Source organism: Pelobates fuscus, chromosome 9, assembly GCF_036172605.1.
Source record: "Pelobates fuscus isolate aPelFus1 chromosome 9, aPelFus1.pri, whole genome shotgun sequence".
NCBI classification, from domain to species: domain Eukaryota; kingdom Metazoa; phylum Chordata; class Amphibia; order Anura; family Pelobatidae; genus Pelobates; species Pelobates fuscus.
This window is the reverse complement of record NC_086325.1, coordinates 27,647,130-27,653,452: the sequence shown is the minus strand read 5'-3', so window position 1 is coordinate 27,653,452 and position 6,323 is coordinate 27,647,130.

The window sequence follows — 6,323 nt, the reverse complement described above, 5'->3', positions numbered from 1 at the left end:
GGAATCTGGCTAGGAAAGATTGGTCTGTTTCGTTACCCATATCCGCCCAGTCTCTCAGGCCCCGTTTAGTGCATACGTGCCGCAATCGTGGCAACGGGTCCCTAACTAATGTCCGCATCCCCCCTGGATCTAGGCCCGGCGGGAAGTCAGTGTTATGGGTGAGGGGGAGGAGCGGTGATGGGTGTGTAGTTAGTGCGTGTCATCCTGTGTTATTACGCCACACCTGCAGTGTCGCCCTGGTGTATATTGAGTAGTGTTTTTCCATTCCCCCTTCGCGTCTGGGGAGCCACGGGAGGAGTGCGGCCTGAACACCCGCCTTGGCCTCCTCCACGATCTTCCAAAGCTTAGCGACCCCTGGTTTGGACCACTCCAAGATGCGTTGTAGGTGACACACCTTATAATAAAGTGCGAAATCCGGTAGGGCTAGGCCCCCCCGATCTTTGGGTTGTGTGAGTAGTGTGTACTTCAGTCTGGGTCTCCGTCCATCCCATATGAAGTCCCCTAGCGCCCGTCTGAGTGTCGCGAAGAAGGGGTGTGGCAGAATGATGGGCAGGGCTTGAAAAAGGAAGAGTAGTCTGTGCAGGAAATTCATCTTCACGACTTGTATCCTGCCCAGCCAAGATATGTGTGGGAGAGCCCACTCCCTAATTTCTGCTCGGAACTTGGACAGAATTGGGGTGAAATTAGCTGTATAGAGGTCCGAATCTTTGGCCGTCAGCCAAGTGCCTAGGTACCGTATTTTACCCTGGGCCCATTGGAATGGGAAGTTCTGGCGGAGATGTTCCGCCCTCCGTGTGGGGATGTCTAAATTCAGAATGTACGATTTAGTGAAGTTGATCTTAAGACCCGACACGGTCCCGAAGGTCCGGAATTCCCTTAGAAGGTTGGGGAGGGATACCTCTGGGTGTGTTATGAAAAACAGGAGGTCATCCGCATAAGCGGCTATTTTGTGGTGAGTGTCTAACGTTCGAACTCCTGTGATGTCAGGGTGATTCCGTATGTGCGTCAGGAAAGGTTCAAGTGCCAGTATGAAAAGTAACGGCGACAGGGGGCATCCCTGACGTGTGCCGTTGTAGATGGGGAACGATTCTGTGAGCGCTCCGTTAACTACTACCTGCGCGTAAAGGGCCCTAATACAACCCAGCAGGAGGGGCCCCATCCCCAAATGCTCCAGAGCCTGGAACATTTACTCCCAACAGACCCTGTCGAAGGCCTTCTCCGCATCCGTGGAGAGGAGGAGAAGGCCCCCGTCGTCCCTAGTCCGTCCGTGCATGATCGTGAGGGCCCGGATGGTATTGTCTCTGGCCTCGCGTCCCGTCACAAACCCCACCTGGTCCGCGTGTACCAAAAACGGGATATGCAGCTGGAGGTGGGCCGCCAGGACTTTGGCTAGGAGTTTAAGATCGGTTTTAATGAGGGAGATGGGCCGAAAGTTCCCGCACTGTTCACGATCCTTTCCCTCCTTCGGTATTAGGGTTATGTGTGCCATGAGTGATTGCTTGGGGATGTTCATTGAACATCTCGAGCAGTGGTGGATACAGGGTGTCTGCGAAGCTCTTATAATATTTGATGGGCAGGCCGTCCGGGCCTGGGCACCTGCCCGGTTTAGTGTGTTTGACGGCGTGTGCCAGCTCCTCCGGCGTGATCGGCTCTTCCAGCGGGTCTACCGTGTCCGACGTCCGGGTAGGGAGGTCATGAGTCTTAAGGTACGCGTCAATTGAGTCCTTAAGTCGTTGTGTCTGTGTTGCTGTTTGCGGTCGGGGGAGGGAGTACAGCTTGTATCTTGGGGGGATGTTTGTGGAGGGTGCCCCCCCTGTCCCGCATGCGATCAATGTAGGTGTCCTGTCTCCGTTTGTTAAGCATGCACGTCAAGAGTTTGCCACTCTTGTTTCCATGTATGGAAAAAAAACGTCTTATGCCGCAATGCCGCCCTGTGGTGTTCAGTGTGCAATAGAGTGGTTAGTTCCCGTCGCAAGGTGAGAAGCGCGGCCTGATGTGTGGGAAGGCGTGCTCGTTTGTTGAGGGTGTCTAGGTGTTGTATGTCCTGAATAAGCTGAAGTCTGCGAGCCTCCCTCTGCTGTTTGAGGAGTGCTCCTTTCTGTATAAAGAGCCCCCTGATCACGCTTTTGTGTGCCTCCCAACGTACCGCTGGGGAGGTCTGGTCACGTGTGTTGTCTTTGAAATAGTCTTTTAGTGCTGTCTCTATGTCCGCTGTGTTGTCCGATGTTGTAATCAGTGATTCATTCAATCGCCATTTTTTTTTTTTTTTTAATCTTTATTTTATTCGTGCACAGATATAACAGACATGTTTGCACTGCCACAATAGCTGGTGCAAGCAAAAAATATAGACATAGCTGAACATTTGTATGGCACATTTTATGTTTTAGGAGTCAGAATAGGAAACAAGCTGAGTTATAAACAGTGAAGGTGATCAGACTGGTCAGTGTTCCATTAGTACAAGTTAAAGATAGCTTGGAAAGGGTGAAAGGTATGACAAGGGGAGTGAGCCACGCTTGTACGCTAGCAGCCTGCTTAACGTGTAGTGTACTCTTCCATTGGTTAGGTTTATACTTAGATTAATTCTAGGCAAAAATAATTACAAATTGGTATGTTTACAGGCTTAAACGTGCAGCTATGGTTAAACGCAGGCTATGTTATGGCTGATGGTAAGGCTGCCGGAATTGAAAACATGACAACATGTTATGTGTTGTCACAGGTTGCATACAGAGAGATATCGCTGGTGCCAATATAAAGCGCATGAGGGTTATCATTGGTGTAAATTTTAATTTTAACATTTTGTATGATATCGCTGGTTACCAATACAACATATATAAAGGTTGCTGTTATAACATAGATAAAATATATCACTGGATGCCTTTATAAATCATTGTTATACATTAGCTTATCAAGATCATCCGCCTGGGTATCAACGGGTGAGTATATAGCAGTGTAGCAGTATAGCAGTAAGTCCTGAGGGGGGCACGGGTACCTCGCTCGGGGGCATGTGGCACTGTTAGCCGATGCCTTGGCTCGGTAGGTCCGTGCCATCCCTGGGGTTCATCAGATGCTGGCCTCGGTGCCTTGCAGAGTCCTGCTTGTCTGGTGTGGATGGAGACAGCTAGACAGTCGCTTAGGGCTGTGATGGCGATGAGGAAGTTCATCCCTCGAGCTTGTGCCAGAATGCTGGTCTGTTCGCTGCAGGCCTGGTGACCTCCGGTTATCTGCTGCTTCCCAGGTTTGGGCCTCTCGCTTGAGTTCCGTCTTTTCTGGGTAGTGCCATGGTGTCTCGGATGTGGGAATCCCCTCTTGCCCTGGAGCTGTGGGAGAGCTGGCGCTCGTAGGCCACGAGCCTGGGAACCTTTGTGGTCCAGGATCGGCCCTTTCGGGTTGTTGCAGGGAGGTAGATCAGGTCGCTTGTGGTGTCGTCTTGCCCCTCTCCGCTTATGTGGCCAGCGCCTCTGGGGTACTCCCCATCTTGCTCTCAGCCCAGGAGGGCTCAGGATGTGGGGGATAGATGCAGGGCTCTTAGAGTTGCCCTGAGGAGGACTCCCATTCTCCTGTCCGCCATCGGCTCTTACCCTTGTGGGTAGCGTTTGGCCGTGTGTCGCAGGCTGTATGCGTGCCTGTAGTTTGGCCCAGAAGCGTTCGAAGATTAGTGTGATGGAGTCTTTTGCGCAGTGCCCGGTGTCCCCTGCATCCGGAGGCCGCTGTCGCTTGTCCGCCATCTTGGGCGCTCCCGTCCCCTCGTCTCTTATGGTGGTCAGTGTGCCATTCTGTTGGTGTAGGGTTCGGGGCAGCCCGCCTGGTGGGGACCGGGATATCCCCCGCCGGTCCATAGGGGGGGGGGGTGCGTGTTTTGCACTCGCTTGTCAGTGTTGGGATCAGGCGGGAAGGCGGCCGTCCCTCCTCCCCTGATTCCACTAGGCCTCAGTTCGCTGCCACGGTTCCCGGTCGTGTCTGTCTTCAAGATTGGTACCGGCATATTCACAGTTGCTTCCCCCAGCCTACTGGCAGGTTTGTAGGGGAATCGTAGCAGTCGGTTGCCGATTATCTGTAGAATTTGGGCCTATTCTGCAGGAGCTCATGAAATGTGCTTCCATTCAGTTTGCCTGCTTAGCTCCGCCTCAATCGCCATTTTTATTGTTTCTCTTTTGTATATATCATTCTGCCTTCTCTCTACTAAGATGTGCAGCTTCATTTCACAATATGCTTGGGTTCCACACTGTATTGAAATAAAATCCAAAACTACGTATGAGTTGGCGGTTATTTTTCTTTGCACAGTGACAGAGAACAATCCTTTACACATTATGTGAGCAAACACTTTTATTGACTGAAGTAGCATTTTACAACACTTGACAAACTGTTTAAAGGCACTCAGTCAGCTTTAAATCCACATGGCCGTCAGGCTGCTTTAGATAGGCATGCGCAATCCATGATATCCTTAATCTGATCTCAATCTAGTATGGAAATATATAGATTAAAAACAGGAGTGGGCAAAACTGGGTAGATCTCCTATTTATTATTTGTACAGCTCCAACATATTCACCATCACCACTTGACAAGTGAATTACGATATTGTTAAAGGAACTTCCTAACATTAGGAATACAAACATGTATTCTTCTTTACATGCCTTATATAACTTGCCTTCCCCATATGGAAGCATTGGGGGCCTATTGTGAATACGTGGTCATTTCAATGCTGCACCAATCAGCATCTCCTCGAATAGATGTATTAACTAAAAGGCACTCCACTGCCCAAATATCTAAAAACAGCTTTAAAAAACTGCACATCTAACCCTTCCCAGACTTTCTGTGTCTGTCCAATCGCAGACTTCCCAATGCAGCTCAATGATATTCTTTGCAAGGCAAGTTCTCTGGGAAATTGCTGCCTCTAGATTTCAGTGCCAGTAAGCTAACCAAACCAGGGAGTAACAGGACCTGTCGTCTTCTTGAAAACCAGGTTAATTTATAAAAGTGTCAGTTTCGATGCATCTACATGGATTGCTTTTGGTGTCCAAATGCAGAACATGAAGGTTCAGAAAGCCAGTCCTGCAAAGATCACAGGACTGTAACAGGGAAATCCTCTAGTGCAGGCATAGGCAACCTTCGGCACTCCAGATGTTTTGGACTTCACCTCCCGTGATGCTTTGCCAGAATTATTGGTGTAAGAGCAATATGGGGGATGTAGTCCACAACATCTGGGGTGCCAAAGGTTGCCTACCCCTGCTAGTGGCTTAGTGAAAACCACGAGCGGTGGCTTTAGGCATAAATGAAATGGTCAGCCTGCATGGACGGTAGCTAATCACCAGCTGTACTACATTAATCTATTGTGGTTCTGGTGCTTAAAGTGCTTAAAGTATTGTTTTGAATATCTTAAACATACATGTTTTGGTTTGTGTTATTGCCCAAACCTTTTGCGTTCTAAGAAACACTGCTCTGTTGATTCCCACCTGCGTGCATGTCATGAGATCATTCCCAACATATTTACTTTACTGGTTGAGTTCAGTGCTGAACCCAAAAGACAATCCACAGAATGTAAGCCAAACATAAAATGCTTGGATGTCATTATTGGCTAAACAGGCAGAACCCAGGATTGTGCATTTCTTTCTAACATTCCATAGTTACCATGGAATGAATGGAATCAACGCCAAGGCTCATGTTGAGAGAGCTGCCACACGCTGTTTGGAAGTTACATGAAAAGTACTGCCCAGCAGTGTGTAGACTTTACATGCTACCAGAGGGAATCAGTTTATTAAAGGGACACTATAGTCACCCAGACAACTTCAGCTCAATAAAGTGGTCTGGGTGCCAGGTCCCTCAGGTTTTAACCCTTCAGATGTAAACATAGCAGTTTCAGAGAAACTGTCATCTGAGTATAGAGTACCCTTAAATATTCACTAAACAGAATATCCTTTGCATAAACCCAATATACCCATAGCTTCACTTACAAATAGGTGGGCTTTCAATCTTCCCTTTCACAGGTTGTCTAAGTGTCTGCTTTGAGCACAATAGTGGAAACTGAAAATATCATCATTAAAAACTGTAAACACAATGGGAAAACCCCATGACTCCATAAACCATAACATAGTTGAAAGAAACATGTGATAGTCAATATTCAGCTTGCTGCACCTTGGTCAAAGCTCTCATATGTTGTTGTAATAACAAACAGCCCCATATTATCCAAATATTTTGTTGAAAAATGAAATGTTCTACATTGTACCTTTGAGGGGTGTGGCTAGACCCCCTACAGAGCTTCCTGAATTTTATTTGACAGTGTTCCAAGAACATTTAGGGAAATCAAGGTTTTCAGTGACACAGCCTTG